Source organism: Ictidomys tridecemlineatus, chromosome 12 (genome assembly GCF_052094955.1).
Source record: "Ictidomys tridecemlineatus isolate mIctTri1 chromosome 12, mIctTri1.hap1, whole genome shotgun sequence".
NCBI lineage: Eukaryota > Metazoa > Chordata > Mammalia > Rodentia > Sciuridae > Ictidomys > Ictidomys tridecemlineatus.
The window spans coordinates 23,413,592-23,430,420 of record NC_135488.1 but is presented as its reverse complement, the minus strand read 5'-3'; the positions used below and the strand labels follow the sequence as shown (position 1 = coordinate 23,430,420).

The following is a 16,829-nucleotide window of genomic DNA, read 5'->3' as shown; positions in this document are numbered from 1 at the left end:
CTTAAGGTAAAATTAAATAAAGTAACACATCTTGTCTTCACTGTGTCTGGTACAGAGTGAGCATGCAATCAAAATTCCACAGTATCACAGTTATTAATATATAAAATTGATTTCTAATAGAGGCACAGAAAAAAAAACGCACTGCCTTTAACTTGCTCTAAGTCTCAGATATTAGCTCAGGTAACATGGCATGATTTAAGCAATGTTCTGGGTAGCAGGTGGATTTCCAGGCTTCCACCCACCCCCACCCACCTCACCCAAGATGGAAAGTTCAGTGTTCCCATTCATCTGTCCTGGAGAGATAGATGGCTGCACGGTGGCCTGGCTTGGCTGATGCAGGAATAAAACTGACACTAGTAGTTCCTCTATGTCCCTCTCCAAGATGGTACCATGTGTCTGAAACTGCCCTTGGCTGATGACCCCAGCATGCAGTGTTGACCTCTCTAATTTCCACTGCAGACACTAGTGAAAAAGGAGAGGATAGGGGTGGAGAATGCAAGGAGACAACAGAGATCCTAGACAAGTCTTTACAAGGTAAATTTTTGTGAAATGACATTGGTGCATATGAGAAAAAATATATTGCATGAGTCTACTCCCCATTAATTTAGTATAAAATTATTTATCTAATTTCCCCCAAATGTTGAAATAAAGTGATGCCTGTACACAATTCATCATATTCTCTCCATGACTCTCCATGAGGTCTGGTACCCTGCCTGGCACCTGCTACAGTCTCCACATATCAGGGTCTAGAGATGTCATTTTTTTTTTTTGCTGTGAAATGCTACTTCAAGGTGTGGTATTTATGGGTTATGCAGTGGCTGTGATGAAAATTCCCTTGGAGATTCTGTTGTCTTCTAAATAGTAGGAGTATAGAGCTAAACTTGGATATTCTTATGTGCAATGACAGTGTGGGGAGCCATCAAAACATAAGACACCTGAGTGCTGCAAAATTGACAAGACACAGCTCCACTCCAGTAGTAGTTCTTCTATTTATTCCATATCTGACATCAAAAGTTATTCAGTCGTTCAAAGTTTTAGTTTCCTTATTTATAGCATGAGTAAAGCAAAACTATCCCCATGAGATTATTGTGAAACTTAAAGTTTTATGCATATATGTACGTATGTGTGTTATATATGTATAAATTACCTATTTTTGATTCCTCTGCATGAAACTAAGCAGAACATTTAAAAAAGAAAAGACCAGGGCTGGGGATGTGGCTCAAGTGGTAGTGTGCTTGCCTAGCATGCGTGAGGCCCTGGGTTCGATTCTCAGCACTACATAAAAATAAAAGATATTGTGTCCATCTAAAAAACTAAAAAATAAATATTTTTTTAAAAAAGAAAAGACCAAAGAATATATTATCCATTGTTGGGGAATTGAGTTTTTAAGGAAGAGTTGGAGAGTTTTTTAAATTTTATAGGATGGTTCAAACGGAGTGTATCTTTATATTGCATTGTTATATGCTGACCATTTGTTATGAAATATGTTTCCCTGTAAGTTTAGTTAGAAAATTTAACTGCATGTAGATCTAGATGTTAAATGCAATAAAAAGTGGCTTGACCTGAGTATATATAGTATAGCTTTAATTATCTTCCAGGGCAGGAATCAAAGCTAACTGCTTTTTAAACAAGGCCTTAAGAAGCTGAATCATGTGTATGTGTGTGTGTGTGTGTGTGTGTGTGTGTGTGTGTGTGTGTTTTCAGTCCTCTGTGCCCATAGTTCCATGTCTTTGGTTCTGCCTCCATGGATTCAGCTGACTTCAGATTCAAAGTAGTCAAAAAAAACTGTGTCTTCACGGAACATGTACAGATATTTATCTTATAATTATTCCTTAGACAATATAGTACGAGGATTTTCATAGCATTTACATTTTATTTGTTATTATAAGTAATCCAAAGGGAGATGGGCATAGGTTAAAATACTACACCATTATATATAAGCGACTGAGCAACTGTGAATTTGGTATCTGTAGAGTGTCTTAGAAGCAATTGTTTATAGAAATCAAGAATAAAGGTTCACACACACACACACACACACACACACTCACATATATATAATTAGGAATGAAAGCAAAAGCTGATCATGAATCTCACTGGGTCTTGGAATACTATGCTGATCTCCTTCCTCTGAGAAGAAAGCAGCAATATCCTTGTTGAGTAACAGTTCCTGTACCATGTATTGATTGTTAAAATGTAGTCAGGTATTAATTGCATGTGCTATCACTATGGAGACTTCCTGTGTTCTCTCCAACCTGCAGGATTAAAGGACACTGCTGAGGGAAAAGGGTGGAATGCAGAGGACAGGATTCTGGGGATGAACCCCCAGGAGCCTGTAACTGAGGCCTTGTCTTCTTGGATCACTCCATCTCCTATAGTATGTACTAAGATATGGGACAAGGTAGAACACACAGGGCCTTTGGAACAAGAGGAGTCATGAGAAAGATGCACAGGCCCACTCAGTCCTACAGAACAAGACAAGAATCCTATAGTTCACACATAGGTTAACATAGTATAAAATTCTGCTATAATTTGGTTTCAAATTCCAGATAACAATAAAAGATGGCCATCGTTTTTCCATCCAATGATTATAACTAAGGATCCTTGGCATAGCAGGAATTAGCAAAAGCAGACTGGAGAATTTAAGAACCTAATCATTTTCAACAAGTGACTCCAACCTATTGCTCTAAGGGGATGATTCTTAATCCATGCATGGCAGACACCTTGAGCCTACAATGCATTGTGATAGGTTGTCCTACACATTGTAGAACATTTGGTAGTACCCAAGCCTCTTCCTATCAGATACCAGTAACATCTCACCAGCTGTGACAACCCAAACAACCTCCATACATTGCCAGTTGACCTTGGAGAATGCCAGCTGAGAATCATTGATCTAGACCGAGTCACAATAATTTCCACTTACAAAAAAATGTCCAGTCAGATTTTAACATCAATGAGTAAGAAAATTCTTCAAAGAAAGAACTCAAAATAAGTCAACAACAACAACAAAAAAAATTGGTAACAACAACAATAACCCTAAAGATAAAAATGACTTTATCTTTTAAGTGGAGGTAAAAATATCACAGAAATAATGACAAGAAAACTTCCCCTAATTAAAGGTTGATAGTCTTTACATTAAAAGAACTTAATATTATTGAAGAACTTTCTGCTTAGTGTAACAGAGAACAACTTATCCCTGACAAATTTTTCTACCAAGAAAAACTAGAAAATACAAATGACATTTTCAAAATCTTTATAAAGTCTTTAAAAAGCTACCAAGGTACCAAAGACTTGAAGGTCCAAGATCTTTGGTGAGAAAAGGAAAATGTCTGCTATTTGATACCACCAAGGACTGGGAGGATCCATCTCCAGCAATCCCAATACAGCTTTAACTCCAGGGACAACACAGCATGTGGACCCTGGTAAATACAAACTTTTGTTGTAGTATCTTAAGGAAGCTACTCAGGGACAAAAGCAAACTATAAATCAGTTCTGTTTAAAGAAAAGAGAGTGGGCCTACCATAGCTCTCTGCCAGAAAGTGCAAAATGACATTATCTGAAGAAAGTTAACACTATCTGGAGACCTAGATAGATAATTTTTTTTTATAGATAATGGCTGGTATTTAAAGAAAAAAATCTAATGAAAAAATATCTAATGTTCCTGAAGATAAACCTAAATTATCAAAAAAACAAGAGGAAAAATAGACTTTAAAAACAATTCACAAAAAGAATGAATTATTATAGTTCACAACATAGACTTCTAAATATGATTATATTTCTAAAAATTAGGTTGAACTAGAGGAACCTTTAGTAGAGAACTAAAAACTATTTAAAAAAAAGAAAAATTGTAAATATGAATGGAAAATACAATAATGAAATAAAAAAGTTCTATGGGAATGTCTAATATCAGATTAGACTCAACTAAAGAGAGAATTAATAGACTACAAAACTGGCAAGAAAATTCACAAACTGAAGCAGACAGAGAAAATAAAAAGTTGGAAAACATTGAAAAGAATATAAGAACAATAGGGATAGTATGAAAAATTTTAGTCATGTTTAATTAGAGTTGCAGAAAAGGACAGAGAGAAATGGTCAGAAGAAATATTCTATCACATAATGGCCACGACTTTTCCAAAATGTAAGCTATCAAGCCACTGATTCAAGAAGTGCTACAAAACCGTGCAGTTTTTCTCCTAAAAAAAAAAAAAATCAAAGCAAGTCATACTAAAACTTCTGAAAAGGAAAGGGAAGAAATGGGGAAAAAAAGAGTGGGGAGAGGAAACAAAAAGGGAGAGGGAAAAGAAAGAGAGAAGAAGAGAGAAAGAAAGTAAGGGAAGAAAGGAAGAATTGAAATACTAATGGGGAAATATAAATATCTCATATATGTTCTCAGAGGAAAATAAAATACAGTATCAAAATATATAAGACCAAAATTAACAGAACTTACAGGAGAAACAGATCTACAATCATAATGGTAAATTAATAACTGATAGAACAAGCACAGGATACACAGGATTGTACTCAACAGTAGCAGAACCACTGTATGCAGAAACCAACGTTAACCATGTGTATAGACAGTAAGCGAGTCTCAAGAGATTTGAAACAAATGTCATCATTTTGACAGAGGACATTCCCTGACCACTGTGAAACAGAGATATAAAGATAATAGAAAATCCAAATATATAGAAACTATAGTCTTTTAAATTACCCAACACAAAAAAATTATACTAGATATGAAAAAATAGTTTTAATTGATAACGTAAGTGGAACATATCAAAACTTGTGAGATGTATTTAAGGCAATGTTCAAAGGGAAATGCTTATATATATACACACAAACACACACACACACACACACACACACACACACATATATATAACATGATATGTATTAATATAGAAAAGATTAAAAGGATGGAAATTGATGATATAAGTATCCAACTCAAGGAGTTATTTGGAAAAAGGAAAGAAAAACCAGATACAGTGGCACACACCTCTAATCCCAGTGGCTTAGAAGGCTGATGCAGAAGGATGGCAAGGTCAAAGCCAGTCTCAGCAACTTAGCAAAGCCTTAAGCAACTTATCAAGACCCTGTCTCAAAAAATAAAAAGAGCTGGGGATGTGGCTAAGTGGTTGAACATCTCTGGATTCAATCCTTGGTAAATGACAACAACAACAAAATAACCACCAAAGAACATAAAATGATGAGGCCAATCATCATTTTATGATCAGAAAAGACCCAAAATTAATGAAATAGAAAATAAACATAAAGAAATAATGCAATAAATCAAATATTTTTGTGAAAATATTAATAAATATTGATATTTTCTAACAAGACTGATAAAAAAAGGGGTAGGGAAAGAGAGATAGAAGAGAGAGTATACAAATCATTGTTATTAAAAAAATCAAGAATAAAATATTTCCACCAAATCTTCAGATTTGATGAGACTGCTAGGTAAAATTACTCAGATTTTTTTTTCCTTTGTGCACCCATCTTTCAGATGACATTTTTGAATGTGAGCTAACACAACATGGAAATAAAATTAAAATGAAGATGTGGAACCCAGGAATTTTGGTAGCCCATGCCCAGACAGCAAAGAATTCCCAGGAAAGGGCAGCCCAGTGATAGTCAGAAGGATCAATTGCCTTTTCAAGGGTGTGAGGGAGGAAGGGGCTCTGCCAGCTGTCTGCATAGACAGAAGGACTAAACATAAAGAAGAGATTGACACAGTGGGGGCAGGGTAAGGAAGAGCAAATGTTGCATGTAAAAGCAAGAAAACGAGAATCTTCAGGAAAGGGAGAACATGGTAAAAAAGGAAATTTCATTATCATGCATAGCCTAGTTCTTCGTAGGACAATATTTATCTAGTCATTATGTTTTATTACAACTAGAATGGTCATATAACCAGAGTGGGAGTAACCAGGCGGGGAAATGGTGTGATGCAGAACTCAATCTGCATCCTTCAGAACAGGAAATCAATTGATAATTCCTACAATGAATAAATCAAGAAAGACTACTATAGGCATATCATTTAAGGCTATAATAACCAATCCAGAAGAAATCACTAAATAAGTTTAAAGCAATTCATACTTGGGAGTAAAAATGGAAGGGAAGGGGCTCAGAACACTCTTAGTAACAAAGTCAATAGTTTTGAATATGAAGAACCTTTTCAATACAGTTTTTTACAAACCATTTTAAAAATGATAAGGATAATATGATCATTTTTTGTCAAAATGCACATACCTGCACTCATGTAAGTACATATAAATCTGTCTGAAAAAGAACTCCAAGGCTTTTACAATAGCTATCTTTGATGAAATGAAGGGTGGCTTTTTCTTCTGGTTTATTTGTATCTTGTAATGGTTCTATGACAGATATATATTGCTTGTATGATAAGCAAAAAAATAAAATAAAATTATATAATGTATAAAATCGACACAGTGGGTAGGAAAACATTCCCAGGGATTGCATCAATATAATTTCAAATAGTCATTTTAGGGCAGTCTCCAGATACTGGTTACAGGATGAATAAATATATGTATGATGAAGGTCTAAATTTTAAAAGGATGTATGCAGAAAGGTGAGTGAATTCTTTAGCTAAGGAGATATAAATGGGATGTGCAGGGTCCAGCTCAGAGTTAGAGCACTTGCCTAGCATGCATAAGGTCCTCAGCATCACAAAAATAAAAAACTGAATAGAGATTTGCTTCTCCTCTGTGATCAATCCTCCACAACCAGAGCCTTGCAAGGTACCTGTCTTCACACTGTGCTTGTTCATGAAGGGCTGTGCAGAGACACTTGGAAAATAACGTGTTCCCTCCTAGCTGATAAGAGGATCTTCAGTCTCCAAATTTGGGACAGGGGAAGGAATTCACTTCATAATCTGAAACTTCCATGTGAATCCCACATTTTGGGATCCCACACACTTGTAGAGAAATGTCTGAATTTCTGAGTTCCCCTTAATTTTATAACATAAGTTTATATATAGAAAAAAAACTATTCAAAAGCAATGTTGTTGTTATGGTTTGGATATGAGGTATCCCCCAAAAGCTCATGTGTTAGGCACTGCAGGAAGGTTCTGAAGAGAAATGATTGGGTCCTAAGAGTTTTAACTCAATCAGTGAATTAATCCTGATGGGGCTCACTGAGTGGTAACTGGAGGCAGGTGGGGTGAGGCTGGAGGAGGTAGGACTTGGGAATGTGGCTTTGGAGTATATATTTGTATCTGAAGAGTGGAGTTTTTCTATTTCTCTGCTTTCAGATTACCATGTGAGCTGTTTCCCTCTGCCACACTCTGCCATCATGATTTTCTGCCTCACCTCAAGCCCCAAAAGTAATGGAGCGGCTGTCTATGGATTGAGATCTCTGAAACCATAAGCATCCAAATAAACTCTTCCTCCTCTACAATTTTTGTGGTTGGGTCCTTTAGCAAAATATCTGTTTCAACAGTTGGTTCTCAGCAGCAGCATTTTGAACAAATGGTATCCAAGTACATTGCACACTGTAAGACAACCAAATCAACATCCACACCACTGCATATGCAAAGGGATGAGACCATGGGTGTTCTGGACCAAAAGTCTCTTGGACTTCTGTCAATCCTTGGTTGCAACAACACAAGATGGGAGCCTTGTTATAATAAGCTTTTCAATTAAGACATGTTTTACAAAAATGTTTTAATTGAAAATATTATTTAGGCAGTGATATTTATTTTTCAATACAGATTAAGCATCCTAAAATCATAAAACCTAAAACCATCTGAAATACTTCAAAATCTTAAACTTTCAGAGTGCTGAAATGAAGCCATAGGTGGAAAATTCCATACTGTAAAACTGTAGTTTTACAAGCATCATTAAAATTATCATGTACCTTTTAACTGTATATAAGATATACATAAGGAATTTTGTGTTTAGACTTGGGTCCTATCCCCAAGCTAATACATGATGCATATTCCAATACTCCAAAAAATCTAAAAACATCCCAAATCTCAAATAGTTCCAAGTATTTCAGGCAAGGGATACTCAACCTGTATTTTTTCTTTTTTTGAGAGAGAGAGAGAGAGAGAGAGAGAATTTTTTTAATATTTATTTTTTAGTTTTTGGCAGACACAACATCTTTGTTTGTATGTGGTGCTGAGGATCCAACCCGGGCTGCACGCATACGAGGCGAGTGCGCTACCGCTTGAGCCACATCCCCAGCAACTCAACCTGTATTATTAACATTAATTAAGTGGTACATTTACCAAATACTTTTTCATAGAAGGGAAGTACTATGCCTAATAGAAAACCTTGCCTTCTTCTAAGCCATTTGCTTCAAGCATATCTGAGCCTTGTCCCTTGCACAAAGCAGAATGCCAGTGTACCAGAACCAGAAAACTGACATGTATCTTTTTCTTGTCTCCAGGTCCCCCAGTGGGGTTAGGCTACTGACCTTAGCATGCCCTTGACATGCCCCTTGTCATATCCCTGACAGAGTCTTGATTCTGTCTCACTGCTTCTAAGCATGGGCATCCCATCTTCTGCAGTGTGACCAAAATAGTTCATACTCCTCTAGAGATCCCTGCATGGACTAGGGATCCATGTCTTTGTATCTTCTATTTGTGAAACACCTACATGTATTCATGGACTATAGTAGAAGTATAATAAATGTTTGCTAATCGGTAGATTTTTTTTAAATCTGATTTCCACATTTTCAAGTCAATGCAACTGCTTTCAATATACTATTAACTCAATATTAACTTTTTCATACACTCGCTTTGTAACTCAGAGTTTTTGAATTCCAATCAGAAGCCTTTCTTTTTAACTAAGTTCTTTACAAGTCAAACCCTGAATTATCAAATCAGAAAACTACAGGTATGCACAAACTTTGGAGTGTATTTAGTTCAAGCGTTTCAGGTTACAGATAAGAACATAGAAACCAAAAGGACAAGTAACCTGGAAATATCACCCAGAAACTCCATGACCAAAGGGGAAGACCTACAGGGCAGAACCACTGAACGGATGAACCCTGACCTGTGCATCAGCTCACTCACCATATGTCTGGAGGTTTTCAGTGAGTTTGTCCACATCAATGTGCAATTGGCTTTCTACAAAGTTTCTTATAAATTTGTTTTTCAGCGCTTCCTAAAGGAAAATGGTAGAGCTTTAAAAAAATAATTGTATCATATCTCCTTATTGAATAACTTACTAGACTTATTCAACGTTTCATCTTATTGGAAAAAGGCAAAACAAATCCACTTAAGAGAAGTTCTAAAACATCACAATAAACAAGGAGCTAACATTTAATTAAGTCTTTACCTTGAAAAATCAAAGTAATGATTATGAAATTTTAGGGTATTATTGTAATGATATGCTAATACTGAAAATGAGAAATAAATTAATCAGTGACTTTTGGGGCAAACTTTTCTAATGGAGCTATATGGAGCTCCTTTATTTTATATATGATCTCTTCCTTCACATGACCTTTCCACAGGCTGGTTGTAAAGAAGTGATCATCCAAAACCCTGAAGAAGGGACTCTGACTTTTCCTCAGCCCTCTTTTAAGCCTATAATGTGCAAATCTTCATCTTTGGAAGAACCTTTCATTGCATCATCTGTACCACTGTCCTCCCATTATCAGTGGCTCTAACACTCTCCCATTTGTCAAAGGTTTTACTATGGAGATTTCTCCAAAATGATTGTCATCACATTAATGAAATTTTGCATCTTGATTTTGAAATTAGCATGCGTTTACTTTCATTGTACTTCTACATCCAACATCTGACAAAAAAAAAAAAATACTGATACACTGAGGCTGAATACCAGAATGAAAAAGTGAGATTAATGTTGGAATTTACTAGTTCTCTGGAGAATATTTATATGTTATGCACGCTTTGTTGCCCCACATAAGCTCATACTTGAGAATTTCATGTTGGAATTCTCAAATAGCATGAACTTTCTGCATTCCTCATACTTGCTTCGCTTCACAGGATGGTTCTACCTAATTACGTCTGAGGATGACAAGACTTTATTATGAAATCTGAGTGCTTGTACTTTTTTTTAAACAATCCTATCTTCTTTCTTTGGATATTAGTTATTTGCCAGATAACATACAGGGTACTTTGTTATACATTATGTCATTTAATCTCAGGGACACTCCATGCGGAAATTACTGTTGCCTTTTACTGATGGGGAAAACAGGACTGAATTATGGGCATCTCCTAAAGACACCAACACCTCCATCTAGTGGCAGAACCAAGTTTGGACTTCACTACAGACACTGGTAGCTCTCCCTGAACACGATGCCAATGCTAAAAAATAGGATAAAACTTAGGAGATTCGTTGTAAGATTAAAAAGTTCTTCAGGTGATTGGATATGTGACTTTAATTTCTGACATGGCTATGGAGTAAATGGCACTCAGCTGAACTACAGACTTCCAAAGGAGCTGCCCAGTGTTTGAGGCAGGGTTAGGTACATCTTTTTGTAATTTTGAATGTACTTTGCATTCTGTCAGCTTAGCACTTCACATAATATTGTAAGTCACTATTTGTAGTGGCAGCAGAGTCCTTATCAAAATCTAAACTATTTACTACCTGGACCATTGCAGAAAAAAAGTTTGCTGATCTATTTATTAACAACTTAATCCATGAGCAAACAAATTAAAGAAGAATAACCATACAATAATAGCTAAGGAATATGCCTGAGGCCACTTTAAAAAATGAGCATTGCAGACCTCCAACTTCAAGGAACAGAAGGAACCAAGTTCCCACTGTTGCATTCTGCATGCACCAGTTTGCCCAGACTCTGCACCTCCACAGACTGCTCCTGGACAATGACCATCATGGTAAACCCACTCCTAGGAGCCACTGGGACTTGGGACCCAGGACTCCTCTGTTGATAACCAGCCTTATCTCCACAGCTCCTTCACAGCCTTGCCCACTGTTCATTCAATTGCAGGGCTGACCAGAATACCTCCCACCTTCTCTCCAGGTTTGATTTGCATCCCTGTTGGAGATGACCTTGCCAAAAAACTTTTCCAGCTCCCTCTTTTTTAAAGAGCCATTTATCATAATAAAATTCTTGCATAGAATCTCACCTTGGCATCTGCTTCTTGGAGGACCTGGAATCACACTGCAGTATTTCCTCTGTGTCACACCTTATTTCCAAGTGCCTTACATATCCCATCTCACTTAGACCTCATAGCTACTATTATTTCCTCATTACACAAGTATGAGGCCCACAGCCCAGAGAGGTTCAGCAACCAGTACAAGATCACACAGGTGGTGGAATGCAGAGGAATTTTGTACTCAAACCAAATGATCTGGCTCTGCATTCCACAACCTGGACTACTTGTCTGCTAGGTAAAAAATAAACCAAACATGAACCAAAATGCAGACCTATTTTTTCTGGTCAGATCTAACATGAGCTAGGATTTCAAAAATTCCCTAAAATGTTACTAGGTAAACTATCTGTTTAGCTGTTAATGATGGTCGCACTCTGAAGAAGCCATTTAAAACCGTAACCCACTCATTTTGTCAACATTAGGTTGTCAATTCAGAATCTTAGAAAATGATAACAAAAAATAAATTTGTAATTGAAAAGAATGCAAACTCTTTAAAATAAATTTAATATGGAATTGGTAAATATTATTAAATTATTCTTTATTCACATAATAGCACTGTTTCGCATGAGTAGACTCTGGAAAGACACAAGAAGTTCTTACATGAATCCAATCTTATGTCAATTCTACTATTCATCTGGGAAAACCATGCCTGAGAGGACTTTGTAGAATCTTTTAGAGGGCTGCTCCAATGTCTCAGACAGACTCTAGCAGGCAGCTCTCCCAGCCTCAGTGGCTAAGGCACTCACTACTCACCTGCAGTTGGCTGAACATTTGGCCATTTCCACTTCCCTGGAAAAGACTTGATAGCTTCAGTAGTGTTTCTGATAAAATTTTTAGATTGTCCACAAAATAAAAAGTGTAATTAGCCTGTAAAATGAAGCACATTCAAATATGTCTCTTAATTAATTGCTATATTACTATGAATCTTCAGTCCTGTAGCAACTACAAGGTCAACAGGCATTTTCTTTTTTTTTTTTATTGTTGGTCGTTCAAAACATTACACAGTTCTTAATACATCATATTTCACAGTTTGATTCAAGTGGGTTATGAACTCCCAACTTTACCCCGTATACAGATTGCTGTATCACATCAGTTACCCTTCCATTGATTGACATATTGCCTTTCTAGTGTCTGATGTATTCTGCTGTCTGTCCTATTCTCTACTATCCCCCCCTCCCCTCCCCTCCCCTCCCCTCCCCTTTTCTCTCTCTACCCCTTCTACTGTAAATCATTTCTTCCATTTGTATTATCTTGTCTTACCCCTCCTTTCCTCTTATATATCATTTTGTATAACCCTGAGGATCGCCTTCCATTTCAATGTGATTTCCCTTCTCACTCCCTTTCCCTCCCACCTCTCATCCCTGTTTAATGTAAATCTTCTTCTCAAGCTCTTCGTCCCTACCCTGTCCTTGTTTACTCCCCTTATATCAAAGGGGTCATTTGGTATTTGTTTTTAACGATTGACTAGCTTCACTTAGCATAATCTGCTCTAATGCCATCCATTTCCCTCCAAATTCTATGATTTTATCATTTTTTAAAGTTGGTTATGATCTACATACTGTGGGATCGGGCCCCAAATTCCTCAACAGACACCCATAGCGAAAGAGTTAACAACTAGAATCAACAAATGGGACTTACTCAAACTAAAAAGTTTTTTCTCAGCAAAAGAAACAATAAGAGAGATAAACAGGCAGCCTACATCCTGGGAACAAATCTTTAATCCACACACTTCAGATAGAGCCCTAATAACCAGAATATACAAAGAACTCAAAAAATTAGACAATAAGATAACAAATAACCCAATCAATAAATGGGCCAAGGATCTGAACAGACACTTCTCAGAGGAGGACATACAATCAATCAACAAGTACATGAAAAAATGCTCACCATCTCTAGCAGTCAGAGAAATGCAAATCAAAACTACCCTAAGATACCATCTCACTCCAGTAAGATTGGCAGCCATTAGGAAGTCAAACAACAATAAGTGCTGGAGAGGATGCGGGGAAAAGGGTACTCTTGTTCATTGCTGGTGGGACTGCAAATTGGTGAAGCCAATTTGGAAAGCAGTATGGAGATTTCTTGGAAAGCTGGGAACGGAACCACCATTTGACACAGCTATTCCCCTTCTCAGTCTATTCCCCAAAGACCCAATAAGAGCATGCTACAGGGACACTGCTACATCGATGTTCATAGCAGCACAATTCACGATAACAAGATTGTGGAACCAACCTAGATGCCCTTCAATAGATGAATGGATAAAAAAAATGTGGCATTTATACTCAACAGGCATTTTATACCACCTCTCCTTGGCTCTTCCCATCTCTTACTTCCTGCCTGTTCAGCATTCTGTCTCTAGTAGTAGACCATCTTTTAGGTACAGCATACAGCCCCAGTACATACTGACCAAATAAAACAACGGTTGTCCACATTTCCTCCTGCAAAATATGTTCTCAACTAAGATCAACTTATTTGTTTTATGGTATCTGACACTGAGGAAGATAGAGTAAAACTAGTGCACATATTGCTTTATTGTTATTGGTTGAGCACATTGGTGTAAGACGTTTGTAAAATAAGTTGGCATCATAAAAACATGCACAGTCACAGATCCATAAAAGAATTCACGTCTTTTTCTCTCAAGATAAAAATATTATATCCTAACAAAATAATTTGAATACAATATAAAATTATAACTAGGAAAATGTCAACTGTAATATTATTATATTTAATAATAGTCTGAAAATAGTGTCAATGTCAAACACACACTCATAGAGGAGGGTTTGAGAGTCCACCACTATCTCCTGAAGGTCATTAGGAGAATCTTCCGGTGGCTAAGAGCTGAAGAGCAGCCACTATAACAAACAGAGGAAAACTTTAAGTCAACTTTAGCCTTCTAGAAAAATAGAAGTGAGAACTGTTGTAAATATTAAGATTAATTAGCATTTCATTTTCATTTGGCACATACATAACAAATGCTCAGTAAACTTCAGCTATGCTAGTCAAAACACATGCAGGCACACAGGGGTTGAATATTGTTATTAATGCAACCAACTTACAAGATTTACAAATAATCTAAAAACAGGGAATACACAGACATGTGCTCCAACACATATGTATGAATATCTATACATATATACCAAGTTATTACAACTTAAATAATTTGAAATATCCAAATTTATCATATAAATATATACACCCCCCCAAACACACACCCTTACTTTTCTAATGCACAAGAAAATTTCACTAAAACAAATAATATGATAGGTAATAATATATAAATATATAAATAATATATAAATATATAATTAATATAATAGGTAACAAATAAATCTCTAACATGTCAAACATGTAAAATATTTAAATTATTTAAATGTCAAACATGTAAATTATTTAAGCATATATCATGAAATTAAAATTATTGAAATGCATACAATTTTGAAATTAACAAATTGAAATTTTAAAACACTATAAATAATGAATTTCAAGAAGTTATTTAGGAAAAATATATACAAAATAATGATATTGGCTATCAAAATATATTGGATATAACCAAAATTCTGATTCACTTATGTTTGTTAAAATTGAAAAGTGAAAGGTAGACTCCTATAGTGCAAGAATTAAAACCAAGAATCAATAAATGGGATGGATTCAAACTAAAAAGTTTATTCTCAGCAAAAGAAACAATCTGTAAAGTGAACAGAGAGCCTACATCCTGGGAGCAAATCTTTACCCCTCACACATCAGATAGAGCACTAATCTCTAGGGTATATAAAGAACTCAAGAAGCTAGCACCAATAAAACAAATAACCCAATCAGTAAATGGGCCAAGGACCTGAACAGACACTTCTCAGAAGAGGATATAAAATCAGTCAACAAACATATGAAAAAATGCTCATCATCTCTAGCAATCAGAGAAATGCAAATCAAAACTACTCTAAGATATCATCTTACTCCAGTCAGAATGGCAGCCATTATGAAAACAAACAACAATAAGTGTTGGTGAGGATGTGGGGAAAAAGGTACACTTATACATTGCTGGGATTGCAAATGGGTGCAGCCAATATGGAAAGCAGTAGGGAGATTCCTTGGAAATCTGGGAATGGAACCACCATTTGACTCAGCTATCCCTCTCCTCAGTCTACACCCAAAGGACTTTAAAAAAGCATACTATAGGGACACAGCCACATTCATGTTTATAGCAGCACAATTCACAATAGCCAAACTATGGAGCCAACCTAGATACCCTTCAGTGGATAAAGGATAAAAAAAAATGTGGCATATATACACAATGGAATTTTACTCAGTAATAAAAGAGAATAAAATCATGGCATTTGCAGGTAAATGGATGGCATTGGAGAAGATAATACTAAGTGAAGTTAGCCAATCTCAAAAAAACAAATGCCCAATGTTTTCTCTGATATAAAGAGGCTGACTCATAGTGGGGTAGGGAAGGGGAGTATGGGAGGAATGGATGAATTCTAGATGGGGCAGAGAGGTGGGAGGGAAAGGGAGGGGACAGGGGATTAGCAAGGATGGTGGAATGTGATGGACATCATTATCCAAAGTACATTTACAAAGACACAAATTATGTGTCAACATTCTTTATATATAAACAGAGATATGAAAAACTGTGGTATATATGTGTAATAAGAATTGTAATGGAAAAAAAGTACATGTATAAAGACATGAATTGGCATGAACATACTTTATATATAAAGATATGAAAAACTGTGGTCTATTTGTGTAATAAGAATTGTAATGCATTCCACAGCCATGTATTTTAAAAAATAAAATCAATTAAATAAAAAAAATCAAGGAAAAGATAAAAGTCTCTAAAATTAAAAGTTTATGTTTATTAAAAAAGTGAAAGGTAATCAAAAAAGCATTAATTTAAAATATCAATAAAATAATAGTACAGGAAATGTAAGAAAAGAAGAAAGAAGCAATTAGTCAAGATAAATTTAAAAAATAAATTACTTTAAGAAGAAGATAAACATTAAGTGCATGAGATATTTCTCTCAATAAATAACACAATATCTCAGGAAAGTTGAATTTTCAATTATTTAGTATTTGCTGAAATCTTAGGATACATCTAAATCATTCAACATAAAATAATATTGATTAATGAGCTATTAATATTAATTTTTCAAAATATTTTAAAGCATTAAAATTTAAATAATTAACAGTTAATGTTAGAAAACAAAGATAACAGATGTGAGAAAAGACTTAAAACATACAGATTGATAATCATATTTTTTAAATCTCAGTGAAATGTGTTTTAAGATTAAAATGACAAATTACTAATAAGCTATAGAAAATCCTCCTCATACACAAACAATATATGGTGATGGTGTCAACTGAACAGGTCTGGAAACAATGACCCATCTGGTGAGTCTCTGTACCCACAAGAATGTGACTTTCAAATGCCTGTGCCTTCAGAAGAAATTAGAACCTGTTGGGATATGGCCAATTCCAGATCAACAAGAGCTTGGGGTTGTACCAGACAGCAAGACGGCCATAAAAGACCATTCAAGTCATGTTAGGAAATCTAGGAAGAGGTCTTGCCGGACAAGATACAGTGAACTCCTTCCTGCTCTCATCTCTAAGTACTCCATACACCTTGGAAGCAATGGAAGAGACCTCCACAGCGCTCTAAAGAAGAAAGAGGACAGCATCCCACTCACTGACCTCAGGATGGGAGAAGCAACATAGCGAGAGGGAGTCATGAGCTCCATCC

The 16,829-nt window shown here is 35.9% G+C and overlaps 1 pseudogene; it reads right to left on the bottom strand.

Annotated features, from left to right (window-relative positions):
* LOC144368925 (ATP-binding cassette sub-family A member 13-like) overlaps positions 1 to 16,829 on the bottom strand; it is a 398,370-nt pseudogene that overhangs the window by 278,468 nt on the left and 103,073 nt on the right.